This window comes from Neomonachus schauinslandi, chromosome 6 (assembly GCF_002201575.2).
Source record: "Neomonachus schauinslandi chromosome 6, ASM220157v2, whole genome shotgun sequence".
Taxonomy (NCBI): Eukaryota; Metazoa; Chordata; class Mammalia; order Carnivora; family Phocidae; genus Neomonachus; species Neomonachus schauinslandi.
In genome coordinates this window covers 50,540,696-50,558,268 of record NC_058408.1, presented here as the reverse complement: position 1 = coordinate 50,558,268, position 17,573 = coordinate 50,540,696, and the positions used below count along the sequence as shown (strand labels likewise).

At 37.5% G+C, this 17,573-nt stretch overlaps 1 protein-coding gene across 1 annotated transcript in view; it reads right to left on the bottom strand.

The window, feature by feature from the left end:
• Positions 1 to 17,573, bottom strand: part of COP1 (COP1 E3 ubiquitin ligase) — a 270,124-nt gene that overhangs the window by 243,409 nt on the left and 9,142 nt on the right. The window lies entirely within an intron of this gene.

Genomic DNA, 17,573 nt, shown 5'->3' with positions numbered 1-17,573 from the left:
CCAACATAGTTCTGGCCAACAAAAGGTAGTTAGTTATCAATCTCTGAGAGGCCACTATCTACCAGAAAAATACAAAGTCTTAGAAAGAGATTTCCCTTTATCTTTCCCTCTTCCTTCTGAAAACTCTGATGAAGTCTCCAGAGATACAACAGCTATCTTTTTTTAAGATTTATTTATTTATTTTAGAGAGAGGGAGAGAGAGAGAGCACACGCACACTCGCAAAGAAGCAGGGGTAGAGAGAGAGAGAATCCCGAAGCAGACTCCCCACTGAGTGTGGAGCTTAAGGTGGGAGTCGATCCCAGGACCCTGAGATCATGACCTGAGCCAAAATCAAGAATGGGCTGCTTAACCGACTGAGCCACCCATGCACCCCACAACAGCCATCTTCTGACCAAAAAGACAAAAACCGTAAGCTAGGAAGATAGGATACTGGTTCCTTGATGACATCCTTCGGCAGCTGCATCAGCTATGGATTGCCTACCCCTGGAATTCACATTACATGAGAAAAGTAAATTCTCACTTGTTTAAGGCAGTATTTATCAAGTTTTCTGTTACTGGCATACATATCCAATCCTTACTGATGATACACAATAACGCTTAAATTATAAAATGAAAATTTACCCACTTCTTCAAGAAAAATTTCCTGGGCATAATTACTATCTCAGAATGTGAAATCATAAAAAAAAAAAAAAAAAAGGTTACAAAATCCCAATGTTGCACAATCTCAGAGTTTCACCACAGACAGTGTGTTGGCTTAGACTGTGTTGTTTTGTCAGCCTTTACTCTGCTGGATTGAGAAAAAAGGAGGTCTCCCTCAATGTGGAGATTTGGTAATTTCTCTTTTGAAACAAAGTCCGTCTTACTCCTGCTTAATGGAGTTCAGAAAGCAAGGCTGGGGACCCTCCTAAGAGCGTGTCGATGAGCCGTGTAGGCTGCTCTGTGATCCAAGGTTGTGGATGAAGGGTGCTGAAGAGCAGATTTGGGAAGGACAGATTTTACTTTACAGATACAGTTCGTCACTGGGTGCTCACACAGATGTCTTAAGGCTCAAAACCCAGAGTGGAAGCAACATTTATACACCCCCTTTTTTTTAAAGACTTTTTCTTTTTTTTTTTTTTTAAGATTTTATTTATTTATCTGAGAGAGAGAGAGAGAGAACAAGTAGGCAGAGAGAGAGGGAGAAGCAGGCTCCCGGCTGAGCAGGGAGCCCGATGCGGGGCTCAATCCCAGGACCCTGGGATCATGACCTGAGCCGAAGGCAGCCGCTTAACTGGCTGAGCCACCCAGGCGCCCCAAGACTTTATTTTCTTTAAGAGCAGTTTAGGTTTACAACAAAATTGAAAGGAAGATACAGAGATTTCCCATATATTTGCTGCCCCAAACACATGCATGGCTTTTGCCATTATCAACATCACTCACCAGAATGGTACACTATTTTTCCCCCAAGGATGAATTTACACTGACACATCACAATCATCAAGTCCACAATTTACCTTAAGGTTCACTCTTTATGTTGTACATTATGTGGGTTTGAACAAAAGTAGAGTGACATATATTCATCATTATAATATAAAGATTATTCTTCACTGCCCTAAAAATCCTCTTTGCTCTGCCTACTCATCTCTCTCTCCTCACCCACATCCACTGATCTTTTTATTGTCTCCATAGTTTTGTCTATTCCAGAATGTATAAGCATCCAAGGGCAGGTTTCTGTGTATAAATTAGCTTTCAACTCCTTTGGATAAATACCAATGGGTACAAACAAAAATTGTATGGTATGTTTAGCCTTGTGAGAAAAAAAAAAAAAAACACCAAACTGTCTTCCAAAAAGAGGCAGTACCATTTTTTCATTCCTACTATCAAAGAGTGAGAGTTCCTATTGCTCCCTATCCTCCTCAACATTTAGTGTTGTCAGTCCTCTAAATTATAGCCATTCGAATAGGTGTATAGTGATACCTTGTTGTTTTGATTTGCATTTCCCTAATGACATATGATATGGAGTGTCTTTTCATATGTTTATTTGCCACCAACATAGCTTCTTTGGTGAGGTGTTTGTTGAGGTCCTTTGACCCATTTTTTAATCGGGTTGTTTTCTTCTGTTTAGTTTTAAGAGTTCTTTGTATATTTTAGATAAAAGTTCTTTATATGTCTTACACAAATATATTCTCCTGAGCTGTGGCTAATCCTTCCATTCTCTGAACAGTGTCTCTCACAGAGCAGAAATTTTTAATTTTAAAGAAGTTCTGTTTGTTGCTCCTTTCTTTCTAATAGATCATGCCTTTGGCATTATACCCAAAAAATCACCACCAAACTCAAAGTTATCTAGATTTCCCCTATGTTATCTTCTAGGAGTTTTATAGATCTGCATTTTACATTTAGGTCTGTGATACATTTTTAGCTAATTTTAGTGAATGGTATAAGGTCTGTGTCTAGATTCATTTTTTTTGCATGTGGATGTCCAGTTGTTTCAGCATCATTTATCAAAAAAACTATCTTTTCTCTCTCTCTCTCTCCCTTTCTTTTTAGTAGGCTCCACACTGAGCAAGAAGCCCAACACAGGGCTTGAACTCACAACTCCGAGATCGAGATCAAGACCTGAGCTGAGATCAAGAGTCAGACACTTAGGGCTGGGTGGTTCAATCAGTTAAGCATCTGCCTTCAGCTCAGGTCATGAGCCGGCTTCCAGGCTTCTCCCTCTCTCTCTGCCTCCTCCCCACTGCTTGCACGTGCATGTGCTCTCTTTCTCTCTCTGACAAATAAATAAAAACTTAAAAAAAAAAATTAAGAGTCAGACGCTTAACTGACAGAGCCACCCAGGTGCCCTAAAAAAGACTATCTTTTCTCTTTTGTATTGCCTTTGCTCCTTTGTCAAAGATCAATTGACTATATTGGTATATTTCTGAGTTCTCTATTCCTTACTACTGATCTGTTTATTCTTTTTATTTTTTTTTTAAGATTTTATTTATTTATTTGACAGAGAGAGAGACAGCGAGAGAGGGAAGACAAGCAGGGGGAGTGGAAGAGGGAGAAGCAGGCTTCCCGCCGAGCAGGGAGCCTGATGCAGGGCTTGATCCCAGAACCCTGGGATCATGACCTGAGCTGAAGGCAGATGCTTAACTGACTGAGCCACTTAGGCGCCCCTGATCTGTTTATTCTTTCACTAATACCACACTGTCTTAATTACTCCATATAATATTTTGGTTAAAAGAAAAAACTGTCCCCCTGAGTGGAACTCTATAGTCCCAATACAGATTAATTCCTAAAATTCAACTGTTAGGTAGACAGTAGCAAATATCCAAATTTTGTATCACAGAAGGTCTAGATATTAACATACCAACCTTTTAAACAACTCTTCTAATAAAGCATTTTTAAGGGTGCCTGGGTGGTTCAGTCGGTTAAGCGTCTGCCTTCAGCTCAGATCCCAGGGAGCTGGGATCGAGTCCTGCATCGGGCTCTCTGCTCAGCGGGGAGTCTGCTTCTCCCTCTCCCTCTACCCCTCCCTGCCGCTCGTGCTCTCTCTCTCTAATAAATAAATAAAATCTTTTTTTAAAAAAGCATTTTTAAGTTTTGAGGAAAGAGATCTTTCTGTTCCCAAAGTAAATATGTTTGTAAGTTTAATAATACCATCACATCTCTGTTTTATGCTGCATTAACTGAAGCTCAGAAGCAAGATGCAAAATGTCTTAGCAGACTGATCTCTTAGTCCAGACTTCTAAGATTGCCCCCAATGAATATTTTAACGTTGGCCCAAGTACCTAGAATGAATCAACTGTAAATACTTATCAATACTCTCTCAGAAATTCTAAAATTTTCAACAAATTTATATATTAGGTACTGACTACATACCAGACACTGTTCTGGATACCAAGGACTAAGAAGTGAATAAAAAAAAATCCCTTCATGGTTCAATAATCTAATGGAAAAGACAGACAATAAACAAGATAAATAAGGAAGACCTTATATAGTAAGATTAGAAAGAGATAAATAATAAGGAAAAACTGTAAGCAGGGAAGGAGAATAGGAAGTGTTAGATTGGGTTAGACAGGATAGTAAGAGAAGCCTCGATGAGAAGCTGACATTTGAGTAACTATTTCAAAGTAGTAGGGAAATGATCTACACAGAAGTCTGGGAAAACATCAACCAAACAATAAGAATAGTACAAATATCCTGAGGTAGTACACCTGATATGTTCAGACTAGCAAGGTAGTCAGTGTAAAGTAGAATACATGGGAAAATAGTAAAAATGAAGCCAGAGAAATAATGAGGGTACATATTAAAAAAAAAAAAAACCTCTCTTAAATCATGTTAAGGACGTTAGCTTTTACAGTGAATAAAACAGGAATTTACTAGACAATCTGGAACAGAAGAGTGACCCAATCTGACACAGTGATAAACCAGATCACTCAACCTGATACACTGAAAGTAGACTAAAGGGAAGCCATTATAAAAATAAAAGCTATTGGGGGCGCCTGGGTGGCTCAGTCGTTAGGTATCTGCCTTTGGCTCAGGTCATGGTCACAGGGTCCTGGGATCGAGCCCCACATCGGGCTCCCTGCTCAGCGGGAAGCCTGCTTCTCCCTCTCCCACTCCCCCTGCTTATGTTCCCTCTCTCGCTGTCTCTCTCTCTGTCAAATAAATAAATAAAAATCTTTTTAAAAAATAAAATAAAATAAAAGCTATTATATAATAATTTAGTTGAGAAAAGGTGCTGAATTAAATGAGGGTGGCAGCAGTGGTGTTGGTGAGAAGTGATCAGATTCTAGATATAATCTGAAGGTAGATCTTTGGCTTGCTATGGATTAAATGTTGGGTATAAGAGAAAAATCAATCAAGGATTTTAACCTGTAAACTGGAAGAACTGACAATAGGTTTATTTCACATAGAGCTCTAGCACTCATTAGTTTATTCTTTAAAAAAGAAAAAAAAGAGCAGGACTACAATACATACCATATCATGTGTTCCTCTAATACTAGAAGTTTCATGCAGTACCTAAAAATTACTATCAGATCACTTTAAATAGCAGCATTTAAGGAATGGCTTCTGAGTAATATGTGAATGAAAGAGAAGAAAGTCTCCATTCTTATCACCAAAGCTACCTTTTTATCTATGTGAAAGATCAAGACCTCCAGCAAAAAGTGGAATTCAACTGAAATTAATCCTAAATATGCCACCACAATTTTCTGACTTGGAGCCATGTGTGAAACCTCTCTAATCCTGTTTCTCATTTTTTTAACTGGAATGATACCTACATCATAGAATCACTGTACTGATTCACAAATTATCTATCTACTCCATACAATTCCTGGTATACAACATTCAATAAATAACAGAATATACAAAAGAGATTACAGAAAAATCTGTATCAATGATAGAAACTTGGGAAGAGTGACATCTACCCCCACTAAACACTTCAAGGAATTCCTCTTAGAAATAGGCAGAATAGAACAGAAGATGAGGACTAACCAACCACTACCCCTCCCAAGAAAGGGATGAAATACCACAGGTAATACAGAAAATAGAGGAGACCCTAACAAAACACCACTAACTCTTCTCAGTTTTGAGAGGGAGGAACATACCCAGAGTTAGTTCTAGGTAAAGCTGTAAACAATCCATTTAGAAACCCTTCCACTCTGCCAATCAATAGCAATCAAGGAGGATAAGCTCAAAGACCTATGTCCAAGTACAGGTATAGCAAGTATTGGTAGCCAGGCCAAACATAAATACCTGAAATTTTATACTACCTCCAAAGCTTTATACAGATGCCCCAAAAATGTTTATAGATCCCCCAAACATTTTATGGACTCCTGACACCATGGCATCATCAAAAAAGGGGGGGAAAGGTAACAAATGGCTTAAAGCCATGCTGGGACTGTTCATGCCTCCCACACCACAATAACACAAGTAACTCTTATAAATTAAGATAGAAAACCCAACAGGAAAAAAATGAGAAAAAATGTGAATTCCTAATTCGCAGAAGGGGAAAACACATCGCCTTTCAAGTATATGAAAAAATATTCCAACTCAGTAGTAATCAAAAAATGCAAAAACAAACAAAAAAACACCACAACAAAGTAACAATTTATCACCATTAAGTATCAGAAAATTGGAATACCAAGTATGTTAGGTAGGATATGAAAAAAAAGAATCTTCATGCAGAGATATTCTAGCAAGAAACCTGCACTGAGTATTTATATCCCACTCCTGAGATTATATGCAAATAGATAAAGATATATCCATCTATACACCCTTAATTATATGTGTGTTGTATATATGTAAATATATACACATATACGTATGTACTTATGTATACACATGTGACTGTGCATATGCGCATGCAGAGCCAAGAGAAATGTCCACATATGTCAACAGGGAATATGCATGAGGATACTTGCAACAAGCAATGTACCTGTGGTGACACCAAGGATTCAGAGGCAGCCCTAATGCTCATAATTACTAGAATGGAGAAGCAACACGCGCTTGAACATACACTATACAACATCATGAAAAAAAAAAACAAACACATCATGCAATGGTCAAAGGAATGAACCAAAGGTACACGGAGACATGACTAGATGTTTTGTGAAGTGAAAACAGAAATGAAAATGAGATCTGTGGCACAATGCAATTTATATAAATATAAAAATTGCAAAAAATATATTTCAGAAGGATACATGTATTTGAGGACGTGTATAAACCACAAAAATAGAAAACGAAGAAGTCAAGAGAATAAAAAATGAAATGGGGGAAGGAATACAATCCCTTATTCAATAGGATCTAAGAATGTCATCAATTGTAAGACGTACCGAGGCACCTGGGTAGCTCAGTCAGTTAAGCGTCTGACTCGTGATTTCTACTCAGGTCATGATCTCAGGGTCGTGAGACTGAGTCCCTAGTGGGGCTCCACACTCAGCAGGGAGTCTGCTTGTGAGACTCATTCTCGCTCCCTCTCTCTGCCCCTCCCCCTCTTAAAAAAATAGCAAGATGTACTATACACTACTAAAAAAGAAAAACTAGGCTAAATAAACTATGACAATACTTTCTTACCAGCTAACAATTTTATTTATGCTTCTCTAAAACACTCTTTTAGACCTAAACAAGTCTTATCATAATCACTGCTGTTAAAAAAAAAAAATGCACCTGCATATATTTAGAATTTTCCTACAAAATTCTCATTCTTCGGAACCTAACTTTCCTGAATCACTTTTGACTAAGTCACTGATACCTAGATTTTTCCACACAATATTCTCTATTATTTTGGTGAGGTAACATTTATTAAGAGAATCCATGACAGAACTAAATGCTATTGGTACCGGGATCTTAAACCAGGTTTACATTTAGCCAGCTAACTTACATCTGACTCCAGCTTTAGGAATGTTGCTAAACATGTCTAATTTACCTCACCCCAGAACGTCCTCCACCCTTCACTCCCACATACAAATATTTAGTTCATAGGGAAGAAAACAATAATTCACAATTGTCTCAGAGACTTTCTTCCAATCTGCTGAAATCTACATTCAAGTTTTGTGGTAGGCGTTTTCTATGTTTACACATCTACATGAAGTGACTACATGAAGCTACATCCAACTGCCACCTAGCAAACAGGAATTTTTTTTAAAATTCCATCATCTAGGGATGCCTGGGTGGCTCAGTCATTAAGTATCTGCCTGCAGCTCAGGTCATGATCCCAGGACCCCGCTCGGCGAGAAGCCTGCTTCTCCCTCTCCCACTCCCCCTGCTTGTGTTCCCTCTCTTGCTGTCTCTCTCTCTGCCAAATAAATAAATAAAATCTTTTTTAAAAAAATAAAAATAAATAAATAAATAAAAATTCCATCATCTATAAAACATCAATTTTCAGATATGTCAAAGTATAAAAGAAAAAGAAAAAAGTTCAATTTAGAATCAAAGAAATAAGACAAAGTAAAACAAAGCAAGAGAGGAGCCTTGGATGGGCCAAAGGATAATGTAAAACACAATCAGCTCACTCTGCACTTGTAAAATTCAACTGCAAGTACACTTACCCTCTTGCTATATACAGTTAGAAAACTAGAGGGGGAGGAGGGATAAATGAAAATTTGCTTTCAGACACTGGACAGCATAGTACTGAGCTCTTTGAGGGAAAGAATTCTAGAAATCTACACAGGGTTCTCAAGTCTGTTGCTGAATACTAGTCATACATGCCCAGGGCAAAAACTCTGTAAGATCAGTTAAAAATGACCAGGAAGCAATAAAATGCAGGGCATTCAACAGAAAACCTAGAAGAGTCATTAGTAGTGGAGCTAAACTAGCTCTAGAAAAATGGCTCCTCATCAGCCATCCTCAAAAAAAAAATTTTTTTTGAAGATTTTATTTATTTATTTGACAGAGAGATACATAGCAAGAGAGGGAACACAAGCAGGGGGAGTGGGAGAGGGAGAAGCAGGCTTCCCGCCGAGCAGGGAGCCCGATGCGGGGCTCGATCCCAGGACCCCAGGATCATGACCCGAGCCGAAGGCAGACGCCCAATGACTGAGCCACCCAGGTGCCCCTCAAAAAAATTTTTTATAACTGCCTGTGAACCTACAATTTTCTCAAAATAAAAAGTTTAATTACAAAAAATTTAACTTAATTAAAAAATATAATACTCGAAAGGATCAAACTGATCTGCAAGGAACCTCACTTCCTACCAGAACAAAGCCCAATACTCTGTAAAGGAAAACAAAATCCAGCATTCTGTAAATGCAAGTTTATAACATCCACTATCCAATAAAAAAAATTACTAGGTGTGTGAAATAGCAGGAAAATGTGACCCATAAAAAGGAGGAAAACCAGGCTATAGGAACAAAAAGATAAATACTGGAATTAGCAGAAAAGACTTCAAAACATATATTACAAATATGCTCAATGATTTAAAGGATCATAAAGGTATAATGAGGAAAATAGAAGACATACAAAACAACCAGTTAAAACTCTAAGAGCTGAAAAATACAGTACCTGAAAAATATAGCAAAAGACATGAATTTATAAGAGAAAGTAAAATGTAATTCCTAGAAAGTTTTAAAACACATCAAACACAAAGCATTACTGCAATAGGCTCATCAATACATGAAACACAAGTTAAGGAAAGAAGTTGTGAATGTGAAGATAGATCAACAGACATTATCTAAATTAAAACACAAAAAGAAAACAAAAAAAGACCATCCAAGAGTTCTTGTGAAGATATTTCCATACCCACCACTAAAAACTTAAGGCAGATATTATACTGCACAAACTTAAGCTTGCCAAAAGGTTTATCTATGTCATTTAACTGCATTCAAAAACCAACATTACAGAACAGATACAGAAAATTGTTTTTTAAATACCACTATTTTGAATTAATAAAGCACACATCTCAGTTAAGCAAGGGTCATATCACGATCAGTTTGACTCTCAGGTTACATTTTTAATCAGTGTTGTATTTGTAATCTTCCTAACATTTGTATACATTGCCTAATTCAAAAACTGCTTCCAAACTTATTGAATAGTACAAAGTATAACCTCAAAACACTTGAATAAAATATATTGTTCAATCCATGTATATCTTGGTATTGACACTAATTCCATTACACTGCAACAAATTGTTTCAACTGTCTCTTAGTAGTTCTGGTCATAACTAACCAAGCATTCAAATATTTCAAAGGTCAAGTACTAAAAACATTACCAAGATCATCAGAGCAAGGTACAATTCAGTCATTTAGAAAAATAAATATCTTATCTAAACAAGACCAAAGAGGGGCACCTGGGTGGCTCAGTCGGTTAAGCGTCTACATTCAGCCCAGGTCATGATCCCCGGGTCCCGTAGTCAAGCCCCGTGTCAGGCTCTCTGCTCAGTGGGGAGTCTGCTTGTCCCTCTCCCTGTGCCCTGCTCGTGCTCTCTCTCTCTCAGTCTCTCTCTTTCTCAAATAAATAAATAAAATATTAAAATAAATAAATAAATAAACAAGACCAAAGAACCACTTTCATATTTTGGCACCAAATGCCAAACCCTAGCAATTACTACCTGATTCTTTTCAGCAATTTTATAATTTACAATGTCTCAAAATGTCCAAAACTTGAAATTTCTCTACCTTCCTCCTTCCCCTTACACCAGTTGCCATGCAAGCATCCCCAAGCCATCCTCCATTTTCAACTGGCCCCAAAGAATTTCCTTGAAAGACAAGGAAATGGGTGAAAAGGAAAAAATAAACCTCAAATCCTCCTTTTACACCAACACTGATAACAATCTTCACAGGCAGCAGTTCAGTTCCAGCCTCTGTCCCATCATCACACTCCTTTCTACTTTGATTTGATATGATAAGAAGCTCTGACAAAACTGAAATCTTTTTTCAAAAAGTAGAGATTAAACTTATCTGGTATTTTGTAAAATGATTTCTCCCTAACCTATTTCCATTAAGACCTGTGTTTAACATTGTCTTATGTCACATATTCCATGAATAAAGTCAGATAAGGTAAGGAAGAAAAGGAATAGAAGGCAAACTTGTAGACTCTGTAATTTAATAAGGGAATTTTTTTTTCTTTTTTAAAAAAAGAAGGGGCAAGGGGCCCCTGGCTGGCTCAGTCAGAAGAGCATTCAACTCTTGATCTCAGGGTCATGATTTCAAGTCCCACGTTGCATACAGAGATTACTTAAATGAATAAATAAATATATAAAAACTTATAAATTTTTTTAAAAAATAAAACATAAAAAAAGGGGATAAGGGAGACTCAAAATAGCTATGTGCTAGCTTCAGGAACAGAACTTTAAAAGGTAAGAGACCACAATGGGCCAGGAAAGAAAGGACACCATGATTAATACAAGTAATAGTCATGAAAAGATAAGCAGGGAACCAATCTCTGGTATTTACAAAAGGAAAAAAAAAAAAAATGTAGCTTAGATCAGGAAACCAAATATGACCAAGAAGTGTCACTACTGATTCCTCCTGCATGAAAATTACCCAATACACTCTCGATCTTGACCTGGATCTAGTTCTCTTCACACATTCCCAGGGCTCCTCCTCAAACAGAACATCAGTTCTAACTATCATCAAAGGCTTGGAATTGGAGAATTTTAATTAGGTTCGTGTACATTTAAGAAAGGTGCAGCAATTAAGAGAATTATCTCATGGCAAACACCAGGACTAGGCCTCAACAGATTTGAGGGTTGGATTCAAGGTGGATCTACAGACTTCAGCACAGCAATATGGAATATAGATTTTCGCTAATGTTCTATCATTAATGTGACTTAACAGCTTCTTTTTTCTACTTCTCAAGGATGTCAACTTACAATATACGGTCCTTTCAATACCAATACTACAACAAGAACATTAATTAAAATAGTCCAACTCAGGTGTTTATTTATTTCAAATTCCTAAGACAGAAAATATGACTGGTCCAAACTATCTCTTCAAGCCAATTCCACGATGATATAATTGCTATATTTTAGTCACACTTCAGAAGAGCACCCATCACAGGCCAATCAATGAGAAGACATCAAGTTCACACAGAAGAAAAACACAGATACCTACACAAGAGAGGTTACAGAAACAGAAATTTCTATTATAAGGAAGTAGGGACAGGGGAGGTTCCATATCTCATATGTTTCATTAGACGACACCCCATCCCATTATCCAGGGGTAAAAGAAATCTCTAAACTGCATGGAAGATGGGTCCTTTGTACCCCTACATGGATTTTTTAAAATAACTTTCTTAAAAAAGTGTTTTAGTGGTTAAAGGGATGCCTGGGTGGCTTAGTTGGTTACGCGTCTGATTTCAGTTCAGGTCATGATCTCAAGGTCCTGGGATGGACCCCACGACCTGGGTCCTGGGGCTCGGGCTCAGGCTCCACACTCAGCAGGGAGTCTGCTGTCCCTCTTCCTCTTCCTCTCCCCCTGCTAGTGCTCTGTCTCTCAAATAAATAAATAAAATCTTTAAAAAAAGAATTGTTGGGTGCCTGGGTGGCTCAGTCATTAAGCGTCTGCCTTCTGCTCAGGTCATGATCCCAGGGTCCTGGGATAGAGCCCCACATCAGGCTCCCTGCTTGGCAGGAAGCTTGCTTCTCCTTCTCTCACTCCCCTGCTTGTGTTCCCTCTCTGGCTTTGTCTCTCTATAAATAAATAAATAAAATCTTAAAAAAAAGAAAGTTTACTTAAAAAAAAAAAATTGTTTTAGGGGTGCCTAGGTGGCTCAGTTGCTTAAGCGTCTGCCTTCAGCTCAGGTCCTGGGTCCTGGGATCAAGCCCCTCATCGGGCTCCCTGCTCAGCGGGGAGTCTGCTTCTCCCTCTCCCACTCCCCCTGCTTGTGTTCCCTCTCTCGCTGTGTCTCTCTCTGTCAAATAAATAAAATCTTTTTAAATAAATAAATAAATACAGTACTGAATATAAAGTATAATCCAATTAAATTTGCCTTCTGTTCTGGAACTAAAAAGCCAAACACTATAATATAAATAACACACACCTGTACAGAAAATGCATTCAACCAAAATGTGGAAATCTGGACCATGTCCTTGCTCTGAACTCTACTTTGGCTACGAAGAAGTCGTAGTAATTAACTGACCCAAGTTAATTACTGAAGATCAAAGCACCACCTTTAAAAAGTAGTAATAAAAAAATAAAAAGTAGTAATAGCCGGGGCGCCTGGGTGGCTCGTCATTAAGTATCTGCCTTTGGCTCAGGTCATGATCCCGGGGTTCTGGGATTGAGCCCCGCATCATCGGACTCCCTGCTCCATGGGAAACCTGCTTCTCCCTCTCCACTCCCCCTGCTTGTGTTCCCTCTCTCACTGTCTCTCTCTGTCAAATAAATAAGTAAAATCTTTAAGAAAAAAAAAAAGGTAGTAATAGCCAATAAGTCCATAAAAAGATGTTCAACATCACTAGTCAATACGGGAAAATAATTCAAAGCCACAATGATATACTTTACACGCACTACATTGGCTATAATAAAAAAAAAATGTTGGTGAGGATGCAGAGAAATTTAAAACCTTGCATACTACTGGTGGGAATGTAAGATGGTGCAGTCTCTTGAAAAGTTTGGCAGTTCCTCAAAATGTTAAACACAGAATTACCATATGACTTTAGCAATTACACTCCTAGGTAAATACTACAGAGCCTGGAGAACACTATATTCAAACAAAAACTTCTACATAAATGTTCATAAGAACATTATTCATAATAAATAAAAAATGGAAACAACCTAAATGTCCATCATCTGATGATTGGATAAAAGAAACATGATCTATCAATATAATGGAGTATTATTCAGCCATAAGAAGTGATACACACTGTAACACGGATTAACCTTAAAAACATTATGCTAAGTGAAACAAGCCAGACACAAAAGACCACATATTGTATGATTCCATTTATAGGAAATGTCCAGAACAGGCAAATCTATAGAGTCAGAAAGCAAATTAGTGGTTGCCAAGGGAAGAGAAGGGCAGTGACTATTTAATGAGAATTGGATTTCCTCTTGGAGGGAACATGTTCTGAAATAGATAGTGGTGATGGTTGCACAATACTGGCAATGTACTAAAAACCACTGAATTGTACACTTTAATTGGTTAAAATGGTGAATTTTATGAGGTATGAATTTTACCTTAATTTTTTAATAAAAGGAATAGAGAATTTATATTTCCAGCCACGAGGCAGTAACAAAATAGATCCTACAGAATGGAAGCACACTATTGCAAAATTCTTACATTGTATATGAAATGATGTAACATTATTTGAAGGCAGAGCATGAAAAATTAAAAATGAGTATTGTAAACCCTAAAGAACTCCCTGCCAAACACACACCCTCACCCCACACAACTATCACTAATAAGTTAATAGTGGAAATAAAATAGAAATCTTAAAAATACCCAATTAAGGGTGCCTGGGTGGCTCGGTTGGGCGACTGCCTTCAGCTCAGTTCATGATCCTGGAAGTCCCAGGATCAAGTCCCACATTGGGCTCCCTGCTCAGCAGGGAGTCTGCTTCTCCCTCTGACCCTCCCCTTCTCATGCTCTCTCTCTCTCATTCTCTCTCAAATAAATAAAATCTTTAAAAAAAAAAAAAACAATCCAAAAGAAGGAAGGAAAGACGACAAAAATAGAATGGAAGAGAAAAATAGAAAACAAAGACCAAGTAAGACATACACACAAAACCAAGCTTATCATAACAATGTTAAAATATAAACAGCCTAGGGGCACCTGGTTGGCTCAGTCAGTTAAGCATCCAACTCTTGATTTTGGCTCAGGTCATGATTTCAGGGTCCTGAGATTGTGCCCATCGGCTCTGTACTCAGTGGGGAGTCTGCTTGAGATTCTCTTTTTCCCCCTCCCCCTGCTCTCTCTCTCTCTCTCTCATAAATAAATCTTTTTTTTTTTATTTGAGAGTGCGAGCAGGGGGAGGAGCAGGGGGAGGGGCAGAGGGAGAAGCAGCCTCCCTGCGGAGAAGGGAGCAAATGTGGGACTCCGATCCCAGGGCCCCGGGATCATGACCTGAGCAGAGGGCAGATGTTTAACCGACTGAGCCACCCAGGCAGCACAATACATATATATACAGCCTAACCAATCCAATTAATAGGCAAATCATCTTATTAAAAAGGAAGATTCAAACATATGCTATGTATAAGAAACCTACTTTAATTAAAACAGATGTAGAAAAGTGAGGGACAAAAAACAAAACAAAACAAAACCATGCCATGTAAACACTTATAAAAAGACAGGTGGAAAGGCTATATTAACATCAGACTAATTAGATTTCACAACATATATTACCAGGAATAAAGAGAGACATTTCAAATGATAAAGAAATCAATTTGCCACCTCTAAATGTGTGTGCCCTACTAACAAAACTTCAAAATACACAAGGGGCGCCTGGGAGGCTCAGTCGTTAAGCGTCTGCCTTTGGCTCAGGTCATGATCCCAGGGTCCTGGGATCGAGCCCCGCATCAGGTTCCCTGCTCCGCGGGAAGCCTGCTTCTCTCTCTCTCCCGCTCCCCCGCCTGTATTCCTGCTCTCGCTCTCTCTCTCTCTGTCAAATGAATAAATAAAATGTTTAAAAAAAAAAAAAATACACAAAGCAAAAGCTGACAAAGTTAAATCAAGACACAGCCAAATCCACAATTATAGTTGGAATGGTTAAAGATTGTAACACTCTTCTTTCAGGAATTGATAAAACAAGTATATAGAAAATCAACAGGGGCATATAGAATGTAATACCAACCTGACTATTTGACATTTATAGAATATGCCAACCTACACACAGCAAAATACTATTTTTTTCAAGGGCATATAGAACATTAACAAAGATATAGCTTATGGAGGACAATGAAACAAGTCTCAATAAATTTAAAAGGACAATTCAGGAGCTCCTGGGTGGCTCAGATGGTTAAGGGTCTGCCTTCAGCTCAGGTCATGATCTCCAGGTCCTGGGATGGAGCCCCACTTAGGGCTCCCAGCTCAGCAGGGAGTTTGCTTCTCCTTCTCCCTCTGCTTCTCCCCTTGTTTATACTCTGTCTCTCCCTCTATCTCAAATAAACAAATAAATCTTAAAAAAAAAAAGGACTGAATTCATACAAATCATATCCCCTGAACAAAGCTGAATTATATTAAAAATCAAAAACACAATATCCAGAAAATTCTCACTGAGAAATACAACAACGTATTTCTAAATAACCCACAGTTCAAACAAGAAATCACAATGGAAATGACAAAGTATTTTGAACTGAATGAAAATTAAAATATACCACTACTGTGAGGATTAGAAAATAAGGCCAAATCAATTATCTAAGTTCCATATTCAGAAACCAAAAAAAGATGAAATTTAAAATAGAAGGAAAGAAATAATAAAAATAAACCCAAAAATTAGTAAAATAGAAAATGGACAAACTATATATAAAACCAAAATACCAAGACCAGTAATTTGAAAAGATTAATAAAATTGATAGTCTTCTAAACTGTTCAAGAAAAAAAGAGAAAACACAAATTACCACTCTCAGGAATGAAAGAGGCAGCATCCCTTCCAATCCCATAAGCATTCAAAGTTTAAGGAAATATTATGAACTTATGTCGATAAGTTCAATAACTTGGGTGAAATGGACAAATCCCTTAGCAGACAAACTACCAAAGCTTACTCAAGAAATAAAGAACAGGAATATCCCTTTATCTATTAAAGAAACTGAAGTAATAAATAAAACCCTCCCACAAAAACTTTGGCTTCATTGATAAATTCTACCAAACACTTAAGGAAGAAACATACCAATTCCATACAAACTCTTTCAGAAAATAGAAGAGATAACATTTCTCATCCCCCTTTAGAAAGGGGATTACCAGCATTACCCTGTGTGATGGGCTAGACTGTGTCTTCCCCCAAATTCATATGTTGAAATCCTAACCCCTCAGTACATCCAAATGTGACTGTATTTGGAAACTGGGCCTTAGAGGTAATTAAGGTAAAATGAAATCGTATATTGGGCCCTAGTCCACTGACTGGTGTCCTTATAAGAAGAAATTAGAATACAGACAACAGAAAGATCACGGGGTGACCATGTGAAGACACATCAAGATATATATTTTTTATAAGAACACCATAGACCAGTATTACTCATGAAAATACAAAACAATCCCTTTAAAAAATCAGTGAATAGGGCATAAAAGAAGAAGTAAAACTGGAAGTTGGAAAAAAAGAAGTAAAGTTGTCTTGATTTGCAGATGACATGATTGTATTCTCAGAAAACCGCAAAGGATCAACCAAAAAAACTGTTGTAACAAGTAAATTTAACAATCACAGGATATAAGATCAACATACAAAAATAAATTTTTTTTTTAAAGATTTTATTTTATTTATTTGACAGAGAGAGACACAGAGAGAGAGGAAACCCAAGCAGGGGGAGTGGGAGAGGGAGAAACAGGCTTCCCGCAGAGCAGGGAGCCTAATGCGGGACTCGATCCCAGGAGACTGGGATCATGACCTGAGCCGAAGGCAGACGCTTAATGACTGAGCCACCCAGGCGCCCTACAAAAATAAATTTTATTTCTATATATTAGCAACAATTAAAAATTGAAATTAAAATAATATTTACTCATCATCAAAAACATGAAATACTTAGGGCTAAGTTTAACAAAATACATGCAAATTCCAAAGACTGAAAAACTACAAAATTATAAAAACACTGCTAAGAGAAATTAAAGACCTAAATAATTGAAGAAATATACTATGTTCATGGTTCAAAGATTCAATATCATTAAGATATCATATCTTCCCAAATTGAGTCATAGATTCAAAGTAACTCAAATTAAAATCCTAGCATGCTTTTTTGAAGAAATTGGTAAGTTAATTCTAAAATCCTTGTGGAAATGCAAAGGACCTAAATAACCAAATGACTTTGAAATACAGAAACAAAATTACACTATCTGATTTCAAGGTTTACTAAAATGATACAGTAATCAAGACAGTGTGGTATTGGCATAGGATAAACATACAGATCAAAAGAACAAAGAGTCCAGAAATAAACTTATAAACCTATGGCTAATTAATTTTTAAAAAACATTCCAAGAAAATTCAATGAACAAAGATGGCCTTTTCAACAAATGGGTG